This window comes from Crotalus tigris, unplaced genomic scaffold, assembly GCF_016545835.1.
Source record: "Crotalus tigris isolate CLP2741 ecotype Arizona unplaced genomic scaffold, ASM1654583v1 scf7180000024376.1991246, whole genome shotgun sequence".
Classification (NCBI taxonomy): domain Eukaryota; kingdom Metazoa; phylum Chordata; class Lepidosauria; order Squamata; family Viperidae; genus Crotalus; species Crotalus tigris.
Window position 1 is genome coordinate 738,724 of NW_024100546.1, and position 27,278 is coordinate 766,001.

General features: G+C 41.5%; 1 protein-coding gene across 8 annotated transcripts in view; it reads left to right on the plus strand.

Annotated features, from left to right (window-relative positions):
- The window catches only part of TANC1 (tetratricopeptide repeat, ankyrin repeat and coiled-coil containing 1), a 185,063-nt gene that overhangs the window by 7,153 nt on the left and 150,632 nt on the right, over positions 1 to 27,278 (plus strand). The gene's annotated exons all lie outside the window — the stretch shown is intronic.

Sequence of the window (27,278 nt, forward strand, 5' to 3'; positions counted from 1 at the left end):
TTTGCAGTAAATGCGACTGATGAAGAAGGGAGAATCTCCAGATTACTTTCTTCTGGATTTGCTCTGTTCCTGGGAAAGACAACGGATACTCAATTTGCAAGCCATTGCTTTTAATGTGATCCAGGAAATAGATTCACACAGAGACTTCAATAAATTTGGAAGCCATTGCTTTTAATATGATCCAGGAAATGGATTCACGCAGAGACCTTTATATTGCATACATATGATTCTCTTGATGTATGCCACCAGATCAAAAGACTCGTTTACATCCATATGTTTCCCTTTCATTATGTAGGCATATGAAAAGGGTGATTCCCCACCCCCACGGTGACTGCTGCATACAGAAGTGACATATTTGGATTCCTTCTGTTGTCGTGTAAATGGATTTCATATATCACAACTTTAAGCGCTTTTGTAACTGTAAAACGTATAATTGCTAAACATAATTTTAACATACAATTGTTAAAAAGACATAATGGGGATGTGGTTAGTGGCTTTTGCATATTATAACTATGATGAGTGAGTATTTTTAGAATTATTCCACGTGGGAGCTGTAGCACAAAAATAAATCTAACTCTTGTGGTTGTGGATATGAGCTCTGTGGATATAAAATGGTGAACTTGTACTCTCTGCTTTTTTCTGCGTAGCATGTGTCCTATCTAGTTTAAGAAGGTTAATAGAGGGACATTTTCATCTGCTTCTTCCCTTGTACCCAATTATGACCTCTAAAGTCTGTCATTATATTCAAGATTTTTGTGGGAAGAGTTGCAGCAGTTTGTTGAAGGAAGACCAAATTTGTCCTCTTCTGCATTTTCAAAAGCACCCCTGATTCTAGAGATTTTAAATTTATTTATTTCTCATATACCACTCATCTTTCATGTAAGTGACTTTGGGCAGCATACAACGTTTAATTAAAAAACAAATACATAAAACTATCACACTTAAAAATAATTATAAAGGGCACACAAAACAGGAGAGGATGATAATTATCATACAGTTCTTGATTGTATATTGTAGATGCTTTGCTATTATTCCTTACTGTAAAGTGACAGGGATGTATAGTTGTTCTGGTGGTATAGAATTTTAATTCTTTATTAAGTAAATTAGATAAATATTTTGTTAGATTTTTTTTGGGGGGGGGGAAGAGTCCAGGTAGATTAAGAAGGGAGAAGTTGGGAAAGTAGCCTTTTATGAATTATCTTAAGCCAAGTTAATTTAGGCTTTAAACCTAATTCATCATAAAAATGCATATTCTGAGAAAAAAACTTTTTTTAGAATACCTCTTGTTCAAGTCTACTTACTATGGAGATTGCCACATAGTTTTAAATTTTGGGTTAACTACCACGTATGGTTATGAACTATTGTCCATATAACATATTATAATAATGTCACAATAATATCATCTTGCAAATAATACCCAAATTCCATATGGATTTTGAATGTGTGTTTGTGTATGTGAGACAATATTTCTGGATGGATCACATATATCTCTAAGCCATGGTTTCCATAATCATAATTACTGAATACAATGCAGGGCTTAGTTTTTGAAACCTATTGAACATGTGTCTGTATTTTGGTTTTGGTTTTTGTGCTAATATGACCACAGTCTCAGTGCTATCCTATTGCTGAATTGCTGATAGATAATTTTTAAAAGGAATTTAAGTATTCCATTCTAAAAGGATATAATTACTTAGGCTTAACAATTTAGCAGTAAGTTTCAGGAATTAAGTGTATCAATCTAGCCAACAGCTTACTCCCTCTGTTCTGATGATAGCCTCCTTGGGGAATAAGTCTCACTGAAATGCATAGGATAGTGATGGCTAACCTTTTAGAGCAGCGGTTCTCAACCTGTGGGTCGCGACCCCATTTGGGGTCGAACGACCATTTCACGGGGGTCACCAAACAACGCAGTCCGCCATTTTTTTGCCCTTTTCCTTAGCTGTGCTACTCCCTTTTATTCTATTGGCTTTTGAAAGCCAATAGAATAGACTCTCTTGAATAGAGTCTAATTCTATTGGCTTTCAAAAGCCAATAGGAATTGTCCAGGCTGTCTCTGCCCTGCTGAGCCCGCCAAAAGTCCCATTCTGCAAACAGTGCTGCAATTTGTCTGCAGCGAAGGCGAGCTGTCTGGAAGTTTCCACCCCTCCCTGCTGAGCAACTACTAAAAATGTAAGTAAAAGAGGGCCAGGGGTGGGAGGTGGGAGGCCGGCGGGCACAGGGAGGGTTGCTGGCGCGCGTGGGGCCCAGCGGGTGCCTTACCTCCCTTGGGCTGGGCCAGCTGGTGCCCAGCCGGTGGTTGGCCTGCGCCGTCTCTGCCGCTTGCCAGCTACGCCTCAGCCGGCGCAGGGGGCAGCATCACACATGCACAGCGCTCCCGGGCAGGGAAAGTCCTCAACTTACGACCGGTTGGGTAGTCCTCGACTTACAACTGGTTGGGTAGTCCTCGACTTACAACCGGTTGGGGGGTTGCGGCATTAAAAAGGTTGAGAACCACTGTTTTAGAGACTGAGTGCCCAAACTGCAACCCAAAACCCACTTATTTATCACTGGGTGCCAGGTGGCCGTGGCCCACTGGGTGGGGGTGGCTGTAGTGGTCATGGCAGACAGGGTGGGGGTGGCCAAGATAGGCATGGTCACCTCGATGCTGCTCATGGGGAGGGACGCCTGTGGGGGCCAGGCAGGGTGGGGGAGATTCAGGGGGTCTCTGGCAGGTGGGGTGGTGGGCAGGAGTCTCGTCCTGCAGGGTGAGGCGAGGCAGGGTGGGGGTGCCATTGTTGCAGGGCAAAGTGAGGCCGGGGTGGCTGCTGCCTGACACCATCAGCCCCCGCACACACAGGCCAGTGAGCGCATGGGGGCCGACAGTGTCTGTCAGCAGCCACAGCTTGCTGTCACCTTGACCAGCGCACTCTAGAGCTCCACAGCCTACCACCAACAGTTCAGAGAAGCCGCCTCTGAGCTGGACGGCCGGCCAACAGCTGAGGAGGCAGTGCAGTGAGTTGTGCCGGGAAAAGGAGAGCATGCGAGGCCAGGAGGGATGGGATGGGAAACCAGCTGTGCTGGGATGCATCCGGACACGTGGGATCTCGGCAAGTTAGCGGGCGGCCAATTGAAGAGGGACGGCTGCCATCTCCAGGGCATGGTGTGTGTGCCCACAGAGAGGGCTCTGAGTGCCGCTTCTACACACATGCCATAGGTTTGCCACCACAGGCATAGGATTATATCTCAAAACAGGAATTACAAAATTATGAAAAAGTTGGCTAAAGTTTTGCTTGATTAAAAACGGGAAATATTTTAAGACGTTAAAGGTCATACTTGTGTACCATTTTAGATGCTGTCGCTTAAGGAAGGAAAACTGAATAAAAAACTTTTACTTAGAGGTGATGTGCTGTTTAATGAATGACAGAATAACAAAATAGGAAGGGACCTTGGAAGTCTTCAAATCCAACCCTCTATAGCAGGAGTGTCAAACTGCTGGCCAGTTGCATCATACGGAGACACCCATCTCAGCTCCAGCAATGCAAAAAAGTCACAATTTGTTGTGACATATCACGTGATGTGGAGAGTTTGACACCTATGCTCTATAGAAACCCTATACCATTTCAAACAAATGAGAGTTTAAATATCTCAGAAAAGCATCTTTTTTGAGAAAAACAAACTTATAAAGGCTGTCACCCACCCAGTTAACACACTTCCATTATTTAACAATTCTGCTTTCTAATTATATTTTGTAACATAAAAACAATTATGTAACATGCAGATGCTTAGTTCTAGCAGGATTGTGTTCTCCAAAGTCTAACATTTCTTTATTCAGGAGCTTACTGATAGAAATGAAGATCATACAACAGTTGAGTGTCATGTCTTTTCATGTAGTTGGAGAAAGTTTTATAAAAACGTTCAAAGCTAAGAAAATAGAAGTAGAAGAAAAAACTGAGATTGAGAATCAAACAGCATACAAACTTCATAATTATGATATTATTTAATGAGAGTATATGGAATGCATGAATATCAAATATTTATATTTCATATTTCTTAACTACTCATCTCCCTTTACAAACTGATTATTTATAGAGTTAGTCTTTGTTTAGCGATTGTGTCAGTCAGCAAGTCTTTGCAGTTACAATAGTGATGAAAAGGTAATTTTGTGACCAATGCTCATATTTAGAACTTTATCAGCAACTCTCAGTCACGTGTTTGCCATTATTATTAGTCCTGTGCCTTTTTCTCCCCCCCCCCCCCAGTGGAGAGAGTCATTAAACAAGCTATCTCTTCTTGGGCTGCTGTTCTCTGCAGTGCAGCATCTAAAAAAATTAACAAGTTCATCTCTATGACCTTAATTGCTAGTTGAATCAAACCCTCTGCCAGCTGGCTGGTTCTGCTCCTGATGCTGACCAGACCCTAATTTCACACTGAAGGATTTTTTGCCTCCTAAGCAGCTAATGAATTCCTGTCCATGTGATTTCTCTATTGTGTGCATGATTACTCTCTTGTAATCCTGTCCTCTGCAATGAACAAATACAAATACCAATTCTCTTGCCAATTATCTCCATGCCAGGTGAGCATCCCAAAGGATGTGGGGTTGGGGAAAATGGGCTATAAGATTTGCCATTTTATTCAGCTTCCTTGTGAGTAAAGTTCCAGAAACTTTATGGGTCCAGGTTACTTGAGGGACTGTCTCACCCCAATGGGATTGACCCGTACCACTAGTGCCAGTAGTGGAGGCATGTTGCAGGTCCCATCAACCCGATTATTTCAGTTAACGGGGTCCAGAAGTAAGGCCTTCTCTGCTGTTGCTCCTGCCCTCTAGAACATCTTGCTCCCCGATGTGAGGTTGGCCCTAACTCTCCTATCTTTTCATAAGGGTTTAAAGACGTGGTTTTGCCAGTCAGCTTAGGGTCCCAGTGGGGGATCAACGCAATGGAGGTGGTTGATTGAGTAATAATAGATCCCACCTACCCCTACCCCCCACTCCATCCCCATTCACCCCATGTGTCTTTGGTTTTAATGTTTGATTTTAACTTTTTATGTTTTAGCTTAGAATAGATGTAACTCTAAGCTACTCAGAGTTACCCTATGGTAAGATGGGCATCCAATAACTGTTAGCCATAGAGGGTCATTAGATGACTTTGAGCCAATCATTCTCTTTCAGCTCAATCTTTCTCACAAGATGGTTGGGAGAAGATTGAAGAAGGGAACATCAAGCCTTGAGTTCCTGGAGAAAAGGTGGGAAATGGCAGATAACATGATTCCTCAGTCTGCAAAGGGCGTTCCAGACTCCCCCGCCAGAAAGAAACACAAGTCTTCCACAGTGGAAGCAGCGGGGAGGCTCAAGGCTAAGGCCAGGGCTCAGTCCACTAAGAAGCCCTCGAAGGCAGCTGAGAAGGAGGCCAGTAGATGTCATCAGGCCTTGGAGAAGTAATTCTCCAAGGCACGGAAACTAACTGCAGGTGAGGCAGATTTTTTTTTTTTTTTATTGAAATTTTTCAAAATTTTACAAATAAACATCCCCCCCCTCCCAAACCACCCCACCGTCCCCCCCCGACTTCCCAGAACTGAATATAGGATTATTTAACAAATTTTAAAAAATAACGTTTACAATTTATAAGATAATTAATAAAAATAATAAAGATCATAATAATAATATATATAATAATATATATAATAATAATATGCATAACATAAGCTTTAAAATGAATAATATGTACTAAGAAAAAGAGAAAAAAAAAGGAAAAAGAAAAGAGAGAGAGAGAAAAAAAAATAGACGAAAAATAGAACATATATATATAAAAAATATATATAAGTAATAATACGTAAAGAAAAAAGGAAGAAAGAAAGAAGGAAAAAACAATCATTACAAATTATAAAAAAGCTAAATGATATTTTTCCATATCCAAATTATATTGTATGAAATTTATCCATTTTTCCCATACTGCAAAGAATTTCTCTTGAGATTGCTCCTTTAAAAAAGCCGAAATCTTTGCCATTTCTGCCAGATACGAAACTTTGTGAAACCACTCTTGCAAAGTAGGCAAGGATTCCTTCTTCCAATATTGCCCTATTAACAGCCTAGCGGCTGTAATCAAATTTAACATCAATATAACCTCCTTAGCATCACAATCAGTAACAATACCTAGTAAAAATAATTGCGGAGTAAATTTTACCCTCCGTTTAAAAATTCTTTGGATATTCCACCATATCTTAATCCAAAAAGCTTTTATATGCTTACACGTCCACCAAGTATGATAATAAGTAGCATCCAAATGTCCACATCTCCAGCATTTCGGCTGCAGATTAGGGTACATAATGGACATTTTCTTTGGATCAAGGTGCCATCTATAAAACATCTTATAAAAATTCTCTCTTAAATTTTGCGCTTGTGTGAATTTAACATTTCTTATCCAAATAAGTTCCCAGGTATCCATTGAAATCGTTTCACCAATATTCTGTGCCCATTTAATCATACAATCTTTAACTAATTCAGGTTCTGAGTCCAATTCCACTAAAACCCCATAAACTCTCTTAATATGGGTTGGCCTTTGATCTCTTACTTGTTTTAAAATAGCTTCATCTTCTCTAAGCCAGCCCATTTTACAATCCATCTTCCATCTGTCCACTATTTGTCTGTATTGGAACCATGAATAAGTTAAATTTTCATGCGTTAATTCTTCCAAAGATTTTAACTGCCAATCTTGGCAGGTGAGGCAGATATTAACACTCCTGCTCCACCTGTGATATCGCTGTTCGAGCCACAGCTAGTCCCCTCTAATCTGGCTCCAGGGGCGTGGTCTCCTTAGCCTTCCATCCTTCCGGGGTAGGTAAAATGAGGACCCAGATTGTTGGGGGCAATGTAAATATATATATATATATACATTGCTTACTGGTGTACACCGCTTAGAGAGTGCTTGCACTTAAAGCGGTATATAAGTCTCATAAATAAATAAATAAATAAATACAGATGGAATCCACTTTCCCTAGCCAGGGTTTGGAACCGCAGAGGGTTTTCCCTCCAGTCACAGTGTCATCAGGGGCGGAGGCAACCTTTACGCCCACCGCAGCGGGGCTTCGTCCCACAGGGGCACAGGTAGCATGGCCTGATCCGTTTCAATCAATGATGGCTCAGGCCTTCGCCCAGTTTATGGCCTCTTCAGCCTACCAGTGGCCCCGACAGGAACCTCCAGTTCCACTAGGGTTGTTCCCTCAGACAGCGGTCCCTACATTTCCTTATGCGGCTTCTTCCATCAGATCCTCTCATGACGAGGAATCAGGATCTGAGGACTTTGAACCATTGGATCTACTCCTGTCAGACGATGAGGAGGCTCCTTCTTCAGACCTGTCACCGCTCGCCGGCTTGTTCGACCAGTCACTGTTTGGTTCTCTACTTCTCAAGGCGTGCACCTCAGCTAACATCGCCCCAGAGCAGGAATCTCAACCGGCTCCTTCTACCTCCCAGGGCCCGAATCCTTTGTACTCTGAGCCAGTGGTGGCACAGAAACATATTCCCTGCCCGCCTTTCTTTCGCAACACAGTCCAGAAACAGTGGGCAAACCTGGGCTCCTTCCCCATGCCTGCTGTATCGGAAAAAAGTTATTTAACGTAGCTCCTTCCTTCTCATCGTTACTGGAGGTCCCCCTAGTGGAAGAACCGTTAAATTCTCTGTTTTCTAATCCCACTGTTCCAGGGGACATGGCCGAAGCTCTGAAGGCGGAGGACAGGAGATTTAAATCTGCCGTACGCAGATCCCATCAGGCTTCGGCATGGGCGGTAAAGGCATCTATATTCCTGGCCTTCTTTGCCAGAGCCTCCATCATCTGGCTACGTGAGCTTCAGGATATGGTTCCCCCAGACCAGGTTCAAGTGCATCAGAACCTGGGTAAGTTGCTGGTGACATCACAATACATGGCGGACACTTCTCTCCATGCTGCCAGGTATTCTTCACAAGCCATAGCCACAGACGTCTCAGCCCACAGACTGCTTTGGCTCAAACAGTGGCGAGCGGACTTGAAGTCCAAGTGGCGTTTGGCTACCGCTCCCTACAGTGGAGGTCAGCTTTTCGGTGAGATTCTCAACCCTTATCTGGTTGAGGGAAAAGACAAGCGCAAAGTTATGTTACATAGGAAAGCGAATAGGCGGTCCCACCAATACTTTCGCAGACAGTCCTTTCATTCACCTTCCACTTGGGACTGGTCTCAACCCCCTCGTTCCTTTCCCCCCAGACCAGATCGTCCTCAGGACCGTCCTGCACCCAGGACCAGATCACAATTCCAGGCGAAGCAGTACTTTCAAGGCTCGGGAGGACGTCCTTTTAGAAGGACCAGGTGACTCCAGGGACGATTCTCCCATAGGTGGCTGACTGTCCCTCTTTGCCAGCATATGGGAAGCCACCACCACGGACTCCTGGCACTCATGGTCTACCCTGGAATTCCTGTCCAGTCCTCCAGAACGTTTCCATTCTTGTCCTAAACCCAGGGACACAATCAAAGCCAGTCTCATGTCAGAGGCTATTTCCCAATTGTTGCAAATAAGGGCCATAGAGCCAGTTCCAGAGGATCAGAGGGGACGGGGGTTTTATTCCAATCTTTTTGTCGTTCCGAAGTCCTCAGGGGGCTGGAGAGCAATATTGGATTTAAAAAAGCTCAATTACCACCTAACTTACAGGAAGTTCAAGATGCAAACACTCCAGTCTATCCTAGGCAGCATCAGGAGGGGAGACTTCCTGACATCCATAGACTTAATGGAGGTGTACTTGCATATTCCCATCCTTCCTGGACATCGCAAGTACCTCAGGTTCTGCCAGGCCGGCCAGCATTTCCAATACAGAGCACTTCCATTTGGTCTCTCCTCGGCCCCTTGAGTATTCACGAAGGTCCTGGCAGTGCTGGCCGCCTACCTGAGACAAATTCCGGTACGAGTCCAGTGTTACTTGGATGATATTCTGATCCAGATCTTCAGTGGCTCCAACTAACCGTTTGGCAATTGAGCGACGGGCCTTGACCCGGGACTGGTATTCATTGAGGGTGATCGCCATGATCCAGCAATCCAGGCGCCCCTCTACAAATAGGATTTACGATGCCACATGGAGGAACTTTTGTCTCTGGGGTTCAGGGTACAAGGTGCAACTCTCGTACATCACTATCCCAATAGTTCTAGAATACCTGATGGATGGGCTGGACAAAGGGTTTCACCAAATACCATCCGCAGACAGGTGTCGACCCTGTCCACGGTGCTCCTTTGTGATAATTCCGCCCCTTTGGCACACCACCCCCTGGTGCGCTTCTTCCTTAAGGGGGCGACTAACGCCAGGCCACCAGCGGTCCACCGTTATCTCTCTTGGGACCTGCCCCGGGTCTTACAGACCCTTACCTCACCACCGTTTGAACCTATTAAGACACTAAGGCTAAGGCTACTGTCTATGAAGGTGGCTTTCCTTGGGGCGGTCACGTCAGCCAGGTGAATATCAGAGCTGGCTGCCCTCTCCATTAGAGAGGACCTGTGCGTTTTCCATGCAGACAGGGTGATCCTTTGTCTGGATCCTTCCTTCATCCCAAAGATTAATTCCCTGTACCACAGGTCCCAGGAGGTGGTGCTTCCTAATTTCTACCCTCACCCGTCTCATGAACTAGAGAAGCAGTGGCATAGTCTGGACGTTCGCAGGGCCCTGTGGCGTTATATCAAACAGATTTCTGCCTTCTCTAAATCTGAGGCACTGTTTGTTTCCTTTCAGCCCTCTTCCATGGGTCAAAAGGCTTCCTCCTGGACCATAGGCAGGTGGATTAGGGCTTGCATTGCTCAAGCATACTGGTCACAATCATTACCCGTTCCCGGTCACATCACTGCCCATTCCACCCGCAGTGTTGCTACATCGGCGGCGTGGGCAACCCAAGCTTCGATCGGGGAGATATGCAGAGCGGCGACTTGGTCCTCGCCCTCCTCGTTTATCAAACATTACAAAATTGACAAATTTGCCTCCACGGATGTCTCGTTTGGACGGAGGGTGTTACAGCAAATGGTATCAGCCAGTAGGACACAGGCCCAGACTACTTTCCCCCCTTAGGGACAACAGGGCTTTGGTATGTCCCACTCGTGGATTCTCCATCTCCGTGCTGAGAAAAGGCGTTCAGGTAAGACAATGCCCCTTCTCAGCATGATGATAGAGAATCCACATCCTCCCTTTAGTGTCCATCTGGCCCTGTATCCAGTGTAGGAGGAGCATTTGTGTCGGACTATCGTCTGTGCCTTGCCTTTGTCGTAAACTGGGGTGTTCTAGCCCAGCAGAGGCATGGCAACTTTCAGACTTAGTCTAATTTGAGCAGGAAGATTAAGACAACCCACTCGTGGATTCTCCATCATCATGCTGAGAAAAGGCGTTCAGGTAAGGCAACGCCCCATTTGCTTTATAAAGCAAAACTGGCTTTATTTCAATTGCAAATACTTACTTATGCTAGTATATAGAAGAAGTTTGGCTCTTTATATAAAGTAATGCATCAAGTTACGTAATGTAAAAGTGTATCTAGCGGGGAGTCATTAAGCTATTTATCTAGATAAATATTAATTTAATATCTAGAGTTGGCTCCAAATATGAATGTCACAATATTTATATGCATTATCTTATAAGCATTTGAATATAGTTTGAAATCCTGACTTTGTCATGTACCTCCAGAAGTCTATTGAAGTGATTATTGGATAAAAGTTATGTATTGTTCTTGCATATTTTCATTATGTTCCATTATGTTTACTTATTTTGAAATCTCTTGATATTTTAAGGAACACTTAAAATAATTAAAATTAATAAGAAGTCCAATTTTACAGAATTTCAAAAAAAAATCCAGTTTTTTTCTTTTTAATTATTTCTTACCTGGATATGATCCATAACAAATTTTCCTAGGTCTTAGCGTCCTTTCACAAGTTTTTACCGGCTTGGTTTGACAAATTACTACTTGTGTATTGAAGGGCAAGATGTATTAATAGTAGTTCCTTGAAATTAATAATAATATGCTGTGATCTTACACATATCTACATTTTGTTTATGGAGAATAGAATTTGATCAGAATGTTTTCAGCTTCTCAGTTTGTACGTTATTTGGGCTGGTGTGTACATAATCATTATTCTTGTTTACACTATAAATGTGTTGTGGTACAAAATATTACTACTGTAAGCATGCAGTTCAGATTAGGATCTTTGGAAGTAATAATCATGTACCCTTAAAATAAGTGTGCAAACTATTCCATGAAATATTGGTGACCATATTCCTATGGATCTTTTTAGAGTTTAAAAATGCAAACTTGTGTATATTTATTTTATAGAAAAGTTCTATAAAAGCTTGAATTTTCTGTTCTGTATATTTCTATGCTTCCAGTCCAGAAGGATCTGGTTATTATTTTTTAATATATAATTTACTCTTACAAAAGCAAGTAGCACATAACCTGTCACTCTAGTCTAGGTTTTTTAATTTTGTAAGAAATGTAACTTGTCATTCCAAATATCCTTGGGGAAAAAAGAAGGTATTAGGTCCCTTGATCCATTTTCATTTTAGAAATTTGCGAACTAGATTTTAGAAGCTCCCCAAACAAAACCGGTGTTTATGAAGCAGGTATAAAGTCTGTACCTTGCTCTCCACTGTACATTCAGAAACCTTTGATATTCACATATATAGGGGAAATGTGCAATCGTTAGTTTAGGAAATAATTTTTAAGATATAAGTCACAGCAAGTCACAAGCTTCTACATACAGTCGAAGTCCATGCTTGTGGCTACAAGTCATTATTTAAATAACAGTGATTAATAAACATCACTATATTGCCAGAAAAAGGCTACTTTTTATGCATAGCCCGCATGCTCCTGTATGCACTACTGGGCAGCAATTTGCAAACGTGAAATCCACCAAGGTAAATTTTGGTGATCAGGTGGTGAGTTCTCTTTGTTTCTGTCTCATGGGTAGTAACAGCCTTTTACTTTCAGAAGGAAGATTTGTCTTCCCCTCCCCTTCTGATAAAATACTGTGGAAATAATTAGATGATAAAGCCACATAAAGAACTACAGGATTATAATTAACACTGATGGATTAAACAAAATGAGATGTTGGAGATCCATAATTAGCTATTCATATATATTTTTTTAAAGCCATAGGGATTGCTATGGGAATGCAAATGCTTACCTGCATGCTGTTTTCCTACACTAAGTCTGTATTTGTGTGACAAGCTGACCCATGGTTAATCATGGTTAATGAAATTAACTCAGTAAATCACTACATAGGCTGATTCACACAAACTGAGAACTAACCAAACTGAGAGCCAGTTTGGTGTAATGGGTAAGGCATCATGCTAGAAAGCAAGAAACTGTTAGTTGAGGTCCCACCTTAGCCATGAAAGCCAGCTGGGTGACCTTGGGCCAGTCATTCTCAACCCAACTCACCTCACAAGGTTGTTGTGGGGAAAATAGGAAGCTGGGTTGTATATGTTTGCCACCTTGGAAAAATAATGTGGGATATGAATCAACAAACGATAGGCTGATGTGTGGTTCCTTGTGTTATACAAACATAAAACTATCTGTTCATATTGGTTTAGAACAGGGGTGTCAAACTGCTGACCCCACGGGCTGGATGCATCATGCCGAAACCATGCCTACCCCATTGCTGGCAATGGAAAAAAACTCACGATACGTTGCAACGTGTCATGTGACATTGTGAGTTTGACATCCCTGCTTTAGAACCTAGCTGATTTTATTCAAGTTATGTGTTCTCTACTGTGGTAAATAACAGCTTAAAAGGAATAAATACAATGAAGAAAATAGTACAAAAGGCAAAGGTTATTCCCCTTTCCTTGTTCTATCCAGTTTGAGCCTTCCTACAACTGCTTTTGAAAGACCAAATAACCGCTTTCCTACATTTCCTCTGGATTGGCCATTAAGCAAATTGGAGAAAAAGAAATGTAGTGGTTGTTTGATCTGAATATTTTAAAAAAAGCCTTAATAGCATCATACCACATCATAAGATTGCTTTAGACTTGCTTCCCCACCTCCTACCCCCATAGGCATATACTTGGGGGAGGGAGATAATGAGTCATCTTTAGCAATTTTTCTAAACTGATAGGAGTTATTTTATTTTATTTTCTGATTTCTTGAATCTTAACAAATTTCGGTACTGAATCACCCTCTATTATTTTTTTTACATTTTTAAAAATGTACACATTTTCATAAAGAGTTACAAAGTTCATAAATAAAAAAGAAAAGTGGTAAAATATTTGAGGAAGTCTAAAATACTTGACAGCTGTTAATTTGCATAATTGCCAAAATATGGGATACTAAAATATTGAAGTTAATCTTAAATATACTAAAATAGCAATTTTTGCATGTTTGGTTACTATAAATAATGAAAGGCTTAAAACTTCCCCTTTATTAATAATTCCATGGAATAGAGAAACTGCTTCCGAATATAGTTGCCTGAAAATGACTCTGTATATCAAATATATTTTTGTCTCTATTTTTTATTTATTTCATAGAGAATGTGTAAGATGAGGAAGGCTTAACCTTTTCTCATTAAACTTTCCCTGGCACAGAAATGGGAGATGGTTGAGAAGGAAAAATTAATCCTGTGTGGTAATTCCAATTTGTAATGCTATCATGCAATTTTAGTTGGCACAAAAATAGAGAGGGAACTATATACTAAAGCAAACACAGTAGATCCTCATAGCAAAAGCATCTTCACATATTTTATTAAAATATATTGTGTAGAAATATATAATGCTTGGGTCCAATTTTGGCATAAGTATCCTTGCTACACTCTGAGCTCCTTACACCACATCCAAAGAGCTCTTCCCTGCTTGGAATACAAATACTTTAATAATATGATTTGATCAATTTTGGTTTAGCACAGTGGTTCTCAACCTGTGGGCTGGGACCCCATTTGGGGTCGAACGACCATTTCATGGGGGTCGCCAAACAACGCAATCCACCATTTTTCCCCCCTTTTCCTTAGCTGTGCTACTCCCTTTTATTCTATTGGCTTTTGAAAGCCAATAGAATAGACTCTCTTGAATAGAGTCTAATTCTATTGGCTTTCAAAAGCCAATAGGAATTGTCCAGGCTGTCTCTGCCCTGCTGAGCCCAGAAAGTCCCATTCTGCAAATGGTGCTGCACCAGTTGAGTAGTCCTCGACTTACGACCGGTTGGGGGGTCGCGACATTAAAAAGGTTGAGAACCACTGATTTAGCATCATGTTTGGGGTTAATTTGACACAGTATTTAAATAACATTATGCTTTAATATCATGCGTGAACCCATAATGTAGTTTGTGGAGGCAGAGCTGGATAGTGAGTATTGTTATAGACTGCAGCTACACATAGTTACAGGGAGGTGAACTTCAAGACAGTCAGGTAGATGATGAGTCAGAGACAAGAAACCGAAACTAGTCAAAGCCCAATTACTCATCCTAATGTACTCTGGAAGATTTGGACTTCTAGTCCCTTCAGCCCTAGCCATATAATAAGGAATGGAGGGAACTGTAATCTAGAACTTCTGAAGACAACTTCTTGTTGTCTTCTCCTGCCAAAGTATTATGAGTCTGTTGCAGCTTGAATTGAAAAACTGGATTGACTATGAGGGATTTCTAGTATATGCAGGTTGGATGTAAAGTTAGCAGGCTATATTAAACTTGGGAAATAAGCTGTGAAACAGCAACCTCAGGGAGACCAGGTGACCTACTTTGCTTGATGTTTTGAGGAACCAGTTTTTGAACCATTAATTCAAGAGGCAGGATTAGAATGACCCTGAAAGAGAAATAAGCCATTCTTCCCTCTTTGGTGAGATATAGAGCAGGAGAAAATGGTATCTTCTGGGTGATCTTCTGATCTTGTGGAAGTCAGACAAGTCTTTTAATATGTATTATGGGGGTCTATAGAGAATATACCTTTTTAGTGGTTACTGCTTACCTGGAAGCATCATGGAAATGAGGGTAATAACTAGGGATGGAGGAGGCAAAGGGGTCTCAGTTGCCCTTTTTGTGGGGTCTCCTTCATATTTCAGCTTTGTTGATGGCATTCCATGATATAGGTATTTACTTGTGTCTTCAGTTCTCAAATGTACAGTTAGGAATAATGTTGATGGAGAGGCAGGGCTCCTTGTTTTATGCAAGTGTTCATTGGCTTGAACTATTTGGTGGAGTTATATGATATCGACCCTAACCCTAACTTGGGACCATTTTACATTTTATTAACATAATATTCCAAAATGTTTAGATTGGCTATCAAAGGTTGATGGGAGGATTCTGAATCGAAATATTTTTATATGTTTCTTTTAGCCACAGAATTAGATAAGGGAAATCATATGAATAAGGGATATGCTAGTCCAGGTGTAGGCAACCTTGGCTCTGTTATGACTCGTGGACTTCATCTCCCAGAATTCTTGAGTCAGCCATGTTGCCTCAGGAATTCTGGGAGTTGAAGTCCATGAGTCATAAAAGAGCCAAGGTTGCCTACCCCTGTTAGCCTTTATAATATTTGAAGGCAAGAGCGAGTTACTAAGGATTGTTCAAAGAAGACATATCAGACCTCAGTCTAATATGCACTTATTTCACATTAAATGAACACATCTGTCTGTATATGAAAGATATGAGCAAGAGAAAAATCTGTGAGAAGGCCAGAACTGGTTTTTTAATTAGGCAAGGTGTGAGGAAGCCTGTATGTGATATTGGCAGGTGTGTAGAAAAACACAATTTTGGAAATGTTAAGAAAGTTAAAAAATACTTTTGAAGACTGGCTTAACAAACAAGGTAAACGTAGTTTTCTATGGGCTGTTTTAAGTAAAAGCAAGTCTTACCAGGGAGAAGCTGCAACTTGTTAATCAGAGAAACGCCCTTATTCAAGAGGTGTGTATAGGGCTCTACAGTATGTGAATAAGAACTGTGTAGCTGGATGTACTTGTTGCAAACTCTTATTTACTTTTAGGGTAGCTCTGAAACATGTGGTGTAACATAAATTCCTGCCTCCTCTGAATCTTTTTTTTTTTTTTAAAGTGGGGGAAAAAATATCCTACATCAAACTCAGTTTAAATGTACTATACACTATAGATCTGAATCTTTTGCAGACCAGTTTGAAAAGTTTTTAATTACTAAAAATCTAAGAACTTGCTGGTTTTCATTAGCTATAAACCACTTTAGCTCTTAGGAGGGTTTTTTTTTTAAGAATTCAAAGCAACATAAAGTTTTTGCATTCTGCCTTTAGCTAGAATAAAAACAAATAAAATAACTATTGGGCAAGAAAGATATTAGAAGTTTGGAATTAACTTTTTCTTGGGAAAATCAAACTTTCCCCTTTTCTCTTTTGTTCCAACAGAAGATAAAAATTAATGTGAAAGGAAATTTAACATCAGATAAATAAAGTAGATGTAGATAAAGTATTGTTCACTTCAAGTATAGCCACATCAGGCAGTGACTGTATTTGCATGTTATGTTAAGGCATATGATGCAGTTATAGGTGAGCTGAATAATACTCTATGCCTTCTTCCATCGGTATACAATTAACAAACTATAAATGATGGTTTCACTGTATAGGGCAAATTCTGGATTAATATGACATGCTGAATAAATGTAGTTTGTTAAGCATATATATCCATTTGGGAGGGCAGAGCAATGAGTTTAGTGACACATGTATTCCATCATATTATAGTACCGTGGTGGCGAACCTATGGCACGGGTTCCGGAGGCGGCATGCAGCGCCGTCTCTGTGGGCACGCGCACCATCACCCCAGTCCTAGGCCTTCAGGTGGGTTTTATAAAACCTTTTCTCTTTAGGCCTCTGCCGCCGTGTGCAAAAAAAAAAAGGTTCAATCAATCAATCAATCAATTTCAACTTCTCACAGGGAAAAAAAGATCTCGCAAAGTTGGAACTGATTGATTGAACTTTTTAGTCCCACCCAGTCTGCCGTTACTGCTGCAGCCATGCCCACTTAATGGGCCACACCTACCCAATTGGCCACACCCACCAAATGGGCCATGTCCACCCGGCACCCGACAATACATAAATGGGTTTTGGGTTGCAGTTTGGGCACTCGGTCTCTAAAAGGTTCACCATCACTGTTATAGCATATATTGATGGCCCGTTGTTTTGAATCCATCTCATAGAATACAACAAGCTTGTATTTATTCCCATTGTCATTGTTAAATTGTAGGATAACCAAAATCCTTCCATGTGCCTGAAGTTCAGCATATTCCATAGATATTCAATGAAACAAATATTGTGATTGATTACACCAGTTTATATCAGTGGTGGGATTCAGATATGTGAACAACCAGTTCTCTGTGTGGATGCTGCTTCCGGAAGTCCATTCTGGGCCTGGGCAACAAAAATTAGCTACCGGTTCTGCTGAAGTGGTGTGAACTATCTGAATCCCACCACTGGTTTATATGTAAGTAAAAGTGATGCTGACAAAGTCAGGGATGGCAACTCATAGAGAAAAATAGCCATATGCTTGTTCTGTGTTCTAAGATGGATGGTAAGGAATTGTTTCTGCCAATTTTCAGGTCTGTCTCCATTTGGAGATGGAGCTGTGTGTTCTGCAATAATAATAAACATAGCTTGAAAGAACTTGTACTTGTTCTTCTGGTTTGTAGTCAGCAGCTTCCTCTGCATTCACAAGTGGCTCATTTTTTAAAGCACCATGAAAACATTGCATAAAGCTCAACATTTATTGCTTTTGTAAAATTCCTGTATCCTGTTTTGGGAAATATTTGACAAGGAAAAGGAATTCCATTACAAGTTGAATATGAAGATTAGATAAAATCTTATTGCTAAAACTCTATCCTTTTCTTATTGCTAAAACTCTATCCTTGCGAAAAAAAATACAACAAGGCACTGTACTGTTGGAAATCAGCTCTGTTGAACTCAGACAAGTTTCTGAATGTTTATGTATTTGCCTCAACTGTGATAACTTCTGGATAAATTCATGCTGCATAAAAGAGTCATATTATCTCAGGAACATGTAGATAGGTGAATCATAGGGTCATAAACTCAAAGCATCTTTCCCTTGACAACATGGTTCTTCATCAGCGTGTGAACAGTGGCATTGGAGCAGGGGTCTTCAAATTTGGCCCTTTTATGACTTGTGGACTTCCAACTCCCAGAATTCCTCAGCCAGGCACGCTGGCTGAGGAATTCTGGGAGTTGAAGTCCACAAGTTATAAAAGGGCCAAGTTTGAAGACCTCTGCATTGGAGGAAGGGTTTTAGCAAATTTGTATACATTTGAAAGCTATATTTGTGATTGAAGAGATGTGGAACTGAATTGAGATGCTCACTGGTTGGGGAGAGATTGTATTCTGGCTGTTGCTAATCCGAGTGGCCACAATCAGCCTGGTACTCTCCAGATGCTTGGAACTACAATCCTTAGTGCATTGCTGTTGGCTTTGCCTATACCCAGCCTCAAGGCTTAATGATTTTATTTTAGTGCAATCCATTTTGGCTAAAATTACAGTCACTATAATGTTTCTGAATTCAATTGATTTGCGTGTTTGCTAATTACCATAAACTGTGGTTTAACTTGAGAAGTACATTGTGTGCTATTTTAAAAAGTATTTTGTTGTAAGGAAAAAAAATGGATATAAAGAAGCATAAGGCTTCATTCTGCTCAGACGTTGTGTTGTGTACACCCACTTGTCATCTGGAGTTCCATTTTTCCATCTGAGCTGTGAGAAAGTCACTTTGCTACAAGCAGCTGATTGGCAATGCAGTCCGTCCTATACATGGCTGTTCAGAAATAACCATTAAGTTCAGTGAGGCATATTCAAGGTAAGACAAAGGATTGTAAACTAAGTATCTTCAAAATAGCAACGTGTAGGGTTTTTTCCCCAGTTTTGTAGGAAAACCAGTTTGAAAAATGAATTCACAAAATGAAGCATTAAAAAGGCAGACTTCATTCATCTCAGTTTCAGAACTTCCGGCCATTTCCTCTTTTGGCTAAAACCATTCTTTCTTTTTAGAATGGTTCATAAAAACAGCCTTCATTTATAATAACAAAAACATCAGCAGATGCTACAGTTTAAATAGTCATGTTTGATTCTTATCCGTAGAGACTTTTCAACACAAGTAGTGAGGAGCATTAATATATTTTATTTGCCTAATTCTAAACATTCATACATAGCATCTTCCCTCACTTTCAGATAAAACTAAACACCTAACTCTACAAAAATTATAATCAATATATTAAAACGTTTCATTCAACTTTTAAAGCTTTTTGAAATAGGCAGGTGGTGCCTGGTAGGTAGTACATCCATGCATCCATACCGTATGTATGTAGTTGAACAGATTTATAGGATGCTTCATACACACAGGATGACAGTATTCAATGTATAAGCCAGGGGGACTTCAAACTTGGCCCTTTTATGACTTGTGGACTTCAACTCCCAGAATTCCTCAGCCAGGCACGCTGGCTGAGGAATTCTGGTAGTTGAAGTCCACAAGTCATAAAAGAGCCAAGTTTGAAGACCCCTGGTATAAGCTATAATACAAGTAAAATATAATTGATAAAGTAGTAGCAGGATAAAACCTCAGTTAATTTTAACTATGCCTGGGCTAGAACAAACAAGTTCTAAGAGCTCCCTGAAGGGTAACATGCCTCCATCCCAGAGAAGGTATTTCTAAAGATGTAAGACCACTGACTGGTCTCTGGAACTTGGACATAAACTGTAAAAAGAAAAAAAAAAGGCCAATAATTGTTTGTCTTCTAGCATAGTTTGGGCTTGTACACTTAAGAAGTTTTTTTAACCTACTTTGAAACAGATTCTTTTCATTTCTGTACCAGTTGCAATTACAAGACTTACTTAAAGTCCATCTCACATAAAGTGTGTAATGACAATCAAGATTAAATGTAACAAAAGTATGTATTGCTAATGGAAGGTCAGCTTTCTCTAGATAAGGTTGTAGCTAACTGAAGCTGAAAATGCATTCCTGGCTAAAGATACTTTCTACACCTGCATGATAAGAACCATGTGTAAGCCATCCAGAGCCAGTTGATTCTACCCCGGCATAACTGAATAGGACAAAAAACTTTATTTTCCTCCCTTCCTAACTATCTTGTTTATAACATTGCTACTATTAGCAGTGTTTCTCAACCTTGAGAATTTTAAGGCATGTGGACTTCAACTCCCAGAATTCCACAGCCAGCATTGCTGGCTGTGGAATTCTGGGAGTTGAAGTCCACATGTCTTAAAATTCTCAAGGTTGAGAAACACTGTGAGGAAGCAATGACTGCAGTCCAACTGGGTTGTCAACTGGCAGAAGGGAAGAATGGACCTGGGACTCCTTGCACGTGGACCTTGAGTTTTTATAGACTACAAACCCTATTGCTGTGATACCATTTCAAAGAAAGACTTGTCTCTTATTTTCTCCACCCTTATTTCTGAAGAGACTTGTGGGTCTTTTGAGAACATCTAAGACTAAGGAGTTTCTGACAGGATTAAGTAGGACCTTGAGGCTGTAAAGTATAGACTTTGCCTCTCTAATTATACACAGAAACAATGTGTTCATAAAGGACTATTTTTCCTTGTTTTGAGAAAAATACATTGAATTCTTTCTTTGATCCATTGACAATTTATTGCTCTTAGCACTGTTTGAATTCTTAATTAGCTAAGCAGTCTCAGTAGCTTCCATAAATCTTCTGCCTACAAATGACAAATAATTCATTATCTTTTGATTTGCTATTCACCTTTGCAGCAGTTATTGCCAAAATTATTTATGCAATTTTCTTCTATTTATTATTTATATTTATAACTGATTTACACATGGCTTGTATTTCTAATTTACTATATGGATTTATTGTTACAAATGTGAATGTTTTCTTCAGCAAGGAAAAAAACATAAGTTATTCCTGAAGCAATTAACAATTTCAATAAAGCAGAATATTTGTAGCTTAGCGTTGAAATGAGGGGTACTGGTTATGTTACTTTGTTTGGGTAATGAAACGACTGCAAGAAAACAACCAAGCTCAGAGACTACCAAGGACCCCTCACTTAACAGTTTGTATGCAGTTGTTTTTGCCTTGAAAATGCTTAAGATATTACTAATATATTTTTTTGAAAATCTATAGGCCTGTTGGTCCAATGAACCAAGTAAAATTCTATGAATGTAGGATGTATCTATATGTAGATTCTAGATCTGCAAGAATCACAGATTTTGTTTCAGATCCCACCTGCCAAAGAATTTCGGCTGTTGGGGTCCTGGAGAAGAGCCTTTTCTACTGTAGCCCCATTCTTTGGAATATTCTCCCTCAGGAAGTGAAGTTGAAGAGCATCAACACCTGGTTTCTACCAATTGGCCTGGAGCCCTAATAAGGGTGCTTTACGCTGGGGATGGATGTAGAGAGATCTCCACCTCCATTTTTCCTGTCCTCTGGGTTTTTAGTCTTTATTTAATCTTTCTTAATTTTAATAGTTTTGTATTATCTTTGTTTACCCTTCTTATCATCAGAGTAGCTGCAACAATATAAATTTAATAAATAATGACTAGAGCATGGATGATTTCTAGCTGTGAAAGGTGTCTGAGTCACCTTGGGCCAGTCACTCTCTCTCTTCCTAATTCATCTCACAAGGGAAAAATAGGAGGAGGAAGGTGTGCTGTATATGTTAGCCAACACCTTGAGTTATTTGTAAATAATAAAGCTGGGGTACAGATAAGTAAATAAACTCTGTGATGGTCATTTGCTATTTGCAGGAAAATGAATATATATTTTGGGTTTTTAATACCTGTAAACAGCAGTGTTCTTTAAGTATTCTTTTTCCCATTGTATTCCAAATCTTCACCTCTGCAGTGAAAATGACCTTTTCACTTCTGGTAGAAATAAGATCGTGTTTGTATAAGTTGTGTCTTAGTGAATTATCTGAAAGCTTGGTCTCATTTGTGACTTATTAGATGTATGAAAATATTTCAAGTACTACAGAAAATCTGAGCTTGAAAGAAAGTTGTGTCCCAGATTATTTATTCATATCTATATCTATATCTATATCTATATCTATATCTATCTATCTATCTATCTATCTATCTATCTATCTATCTATCTATCTATCTATCTATCTATCTATTTAAAATAAGGTGAGCACCAGGGTGATAAAACTATAAAAGTTTAATTTAATTTAAAAACGCCAAGCTTTCGCCGTCACCTGCCGGCATCCTCAGGGCTTAAAACGCCAGGGAGTGAGAGAGTCTCTTATAAGCAAGCCAAAGTCTGCGCCCGGCTCCTCGATCTCGTCATCGGACCTAATTGGTTGGATTGTGCTCCGGTGATTCGTTTCTTCCTGCACCCCCTTTTTTCGCGTGTGTCCTCATTTGCCTTCTTTTCTTTGAGCTCTAAAGTAGGTGGAACAACCTCCTTGTCTCTCTGATTGTCTCTGTTCTCTCCCTCGGGTTTATCTAGTGGTTTGCATTTCTCCTCCTTCTCCCAATCCACATCTGCACGACTATTCTCTCTCTGAATGTTTTCCCTTTCATCCCTAGTACCTCCCCCTTGTGCCCAACTGCTGTCAAGATGGTCACATGTACCACTCTGGGTTAACTGGGATGTAGTAGTAAGCTGGGATGATTCAATAAGTTGTTTGTCCATGCAACCAGTCTCGTAGATGCGGCCATACCCAGTTAACATGCTCCCCCCACTTTCTTTCGTCTTCTGCGCTCTTTTTCCCCGCGTTATAATCAGAGGCCTCGGTCTGGGATGAGGTGGGGTTACGATCTTTCCGAACGTCACAGCATTCCTCTTCCATCCCCCTCCTCGCTCCGTTGCCTCTCATTCTTGCGTGCCTGTGACAAGGATCTTTGGAGTCAATGGGTGCTGTTGATGTGAGGCGCGGTAGGCTGATCCCGCAAGCTCCGCCCTCTCACGCGTTCCTCCATCCGGGTTCGCTCTTCTCTCCGCTCTCCAGAGTGTCCATCAACTCGCAGTCACTCCTAGAGCTATCCCACACCCCATACATCCCCAACTCGGTTGGCATTATAGAACAGAGGGGTCGTCCCATCTTCTTCGGATCGATCGTCCTATTCCTCTCGAGCCATAGATGAGGTGTTGGTTTTAACAATCCCCCCCCATCTCCGCCTATATTGCTTTCTGCCGTATCAATTGGGAAGTCCCTGGTGTTCGTAGTATGGGGATTCTGGGTTTTAGTTTTTATCGCCCTCCTGGTCTTTTGGGAGCGCGTCAACATTGTGGGGGTGGTGGGGGTTCTCAGACGTTGTTCTTCCTCTTCTGGGTTGTCCACGACTAGTCGGGGTGTTGGCATGTCCTCCTTGGTTTTTCCACTAGGTCTGCTGTCAGGCCGTCAGTAACAGGATGGGTAACTGGCCGCACTCCATGATCTTAATGTCAAGTGTGCAGAGCAGAGGTCAATGTGTCGATTAATGGAGTTACTATTGGAAAGCCATGCCTCTTTAAGAAGGCGGCCTCCCTTTGTACTGTCACTTGCCAAGACGCATACCTCATTAAAATTAAAGCGGTGGCCCAATTCCGCCATGTGAACCCATATCTGGGAGTGCTGCTCGCCCCTTTTCACTGCTAGTCTGTGCTCATGGACCCTAGTCTTCACTCGTTTTGAAAAGGGGTGCAGGAAGAAACGAATCACCGGAGCACAATCCAACCAATTAGGTCCGATGACGAGATCGAGGAGCCGGGCGCAGACTTTGGGTTGCTTATAAGAGACTCTCTCACTCCCTGGCGTTTTAAGCCCTGAGGATGCCGGCAGGTGACGGCGAAAGCTTGACGTTTTTAAATTAAATTAAACTTTTATAGTTTTATCACCCTGGTGCTCACCTTATTTTAAATATGAATATTCCCAGGGTTCATATTTTTAGTGTTATTAACCATATATATATATACACACACACACATATACATACACATACACATACATACATATATACATTTTACATTTCAGAATATACAAAAATAGTTTGGTTTTTCCAAGAAGAGAAGGATGTTGATGTCATGTTTACCATGTGCACTGCTTTGAAGAAAGAAAAATAATCTGATAATTTGCATGTTCTTGTTACAAAATATGGAGAAAATATTTAGACAAAATCTTCAACCATCGTGGGACAAAACATTTCAACAAGTGAAATGTGACAGCGAGATGAAAGAAATAAAGTTGAGTAATTTAGGAGTTAATTTTATTTGAGGAAGGAAAAATTACAAAATCAAGGAAAGATGATAAATATGTAAGGTTATGATTGGGAAAAAAATTTTTTACCTTTAAATGAAATACTCCTCACTACTAATACTGAGTTTTGTTGAAAATGTTCTGTAGGTTAAAATTAAACACGATTATTTACATTGTAATCCTCCCTCCCTCCCTCTATTGAACTAGGCTGAATTTTTATCTTTTGACTGTATGAACTTTTCTGCTTGGTTCCGTTTGTGCTACTCAACAGGCATTGCCCTACTTTAATTGCCATAGGTTCTGGAGCAGAAAGGAACTTTCTCTCAGCCCTAGGAAGGAGATACTGGCAAACTATTTCTGAAGGAGTTTGCCAAGAAAACTGCAGGGACTTGTCTGGGTAGTCTTCGAGAATTGGACACAATCCAACAACAATAAGAAAAAAAGTTAAGAGTTAATGTTTGTCCGTTAGATTTTCCTGTCTACTTCAGTGATATCTGTTGATAGGTGGCACTACCCTTTAGGAACAAGTGGGGCTTTGTTGGCCTGAATGTCTGACTCCCACACCCACTGCAGGTCAGCCAGGGTTTCTTTTTTAGGCCTAATACAAATAAGGCTGGTGTTCTCCATGCATACTGTCCTTTGATAGGGTGGCACTACCCCGATTGCACAGTTGGGGTACAGTCCCGTCGGGGCGCTTGGCTGTGGGACAGAGCTTGAGGCAGCATTTCTTGGCAGTGGCTCTGAGTCTAAAGTAGAGCCCTCAGAGGGGAGGGCAGCTGAGACTACTGAAGAACCAGGGACTCTATTTCAGCACCAGAGTTGCTGGCGCCGAGGTGTACCACTGTGCAGGATGGTTAAAGGGGCGGGGATAGGCAGATGGAGAGAGTTGAAGCACCCATGTAATTGTAAGTGTGGGTGGTTTGCCAAGTGCCCAAATTTTAATCGTGACTACCTGGGTGCTGCAACAGGCATAACTTCGGGAACCCAACGCAAACACCTTTCGTTCAGCACTGTGATAACTTCAAATGGTCACTGAATTAATGTCTCTTAAGCAAGGACTACCTGTAGAGCAGGGTGTCAAACTGTAACGTCACGTGACGTGTTGCAACGTATCACAACATTTTTTTCCATTACTGGCAATGGGGTGGGCGTGGTTTTGGCATGACGCATCCGGCCCATGGGCCGGCAGTTTGACACCCCTGCTGTAGAGAGATAGGAGAGTTAAAATGAAGTGTACTATATGGATAAAGCTACTTTCTGCTTCAGGTATTTTCACCAATTGAGAATTAAACTTGTTCTCTCCATTTTTATTCTGTTTCTGTTTTTTTTTTTCACCTTATATTCTATATTGTCATATAGGACACATAAAGGTGTAGTGGAACTAATGTTATGTTTATAAATTTGTTTTTAAATGCTTACAGAATTTTGTGGGTTAAGCTGATTCTTCAGAAGAATGCCAGGTTCTCCAGCAGGATGGCTGTAGAGTCCACTGGATGGGTTCTATGACAGCCTTCCTGCCCGACAGACTGGGTAAAAACTTTGGCCACACCCTTCCTTTGGGCGTGACCCCAGTTTTGACTCAGTCTCGAAGCCCGTTAGCAGCTAGAATCTTAGCTCCTGACAAAAATTTTACAATTAGGCCTAAAGCCCTCTTCTCTCTCTGCCAAATTTACAATCTAATTAGAAAACTCACAGTGAGTCGTTTTCTCTCAGCCTTTGGCTCGGGGCTCCGAGCAGCCGACAGATCGCCGTTCCCTGAGAGCGTCGCTCCGAGGAGTGGTGAGAGTATCAAAAAAAAAAAAAAAAAACAACTGAGAGAAGCTGCGAGAAGCAGCAGAGGCATTAGGGAGCGCCGGCTGCCCTTTATCTCCTGGATCAGCTGGGGCGCGCAAGATTCGAAGCCCCCAGGGCCAGTTAGAGCCGCGGCGCCCAGGACTAAAAGCAAGGTTGCCAGCAAACGGCAACTCTTCCCTTGGATAATGGCCGTTTTTATTTCAACCCGCGGTGCGCCAGATCGCCTGGGAAAGCCGCGGTCCGTTCCGGAGGGCTTGTGGAAGGTTTTTTCGCGCCTAACTTCGGCCGCCCCCCAAAGCCTCCTCAGCCGACGGAGCGACCGTTGGAGCCAAACTCGCCATTTTGAACCTCGTGGTTCTCCTTGGCAGTTAGCAGGAAGGCGTGGCCTTCACTTAGACTCCATTTTGGGTGTATTTTCTTATAGCCTCCATCTTAGGTGGCTCATCTACTTGGAGATTTTTCACAAGGAGAGAGGGACAGAGAGAGAGAGGGAGAGGTAGAAAGAGCGAAAGAGAGTTTATGAGCACACCCTGTGGACTGTCTTTACAGCCACATATTGGGGAATACATACTCACAACGCCAGCAAACGATTTGTCTTCTAATCCGGGCCATTGCAATCGCCCTTGGTGAAGGAGAGGGAGGAAAATTTGAATTGCTCCACTGTTCTTCAAGGTGACCTTTAGTCACTGCCCCACAGGATCCTTCCTTGCAAAGGGACCTGTCTGTCCGGCCATTGTTTTCTTCTGTGCAGAATAAGCCTTGTAGGCTTCAATCATCTGCAATCGATCTGTGTACAATTTATTCCCCACTCCAGGTATTGCCTACTCAGGATACCTGGCCACAATGGCAGACAATGTCTCGCATTCAGCTATGCAGGGTCCCCAATTGCCCCCCCCCACAACAACAAAAACGCAGATCCTCAGAATCTGAGGTGGGGGGGGGAAGAAGAAAGCTAAAACAAAGCACCTTACCCAAAGGGGACCATCCAAAACAGCTGAGCGAGAGGCCTCGAGGAGACATTTGGCTCTAGAAAGACAGTTTGCCAGGGCCCAGAAAATCAGTTCCAATGGGACAAGCATGGTTTCCCCTGCCCCATTGGTGGCCCCTACTACAGAACCTACTCCCCAGGAAGTTCTCAGAACTTGGTCTCCTCTGGGGGAAACTGAACAGTTGGATTCCTCCCACTCCTCTTCACCTGCCTCCTCACCAGACCATACTCCCATTGTAGCTGCGTCCATGGACAGAGCTCAGGAGGACATATGGTCTCCCAATTTCAGGCATTCATGCAGGATGCTTTTTCCCAGTTTATGGCTTCTAAGGGCCAAGTAACCTTTCAACCATCCCTTAAGGGACGAAACAAGGCTCCGGCT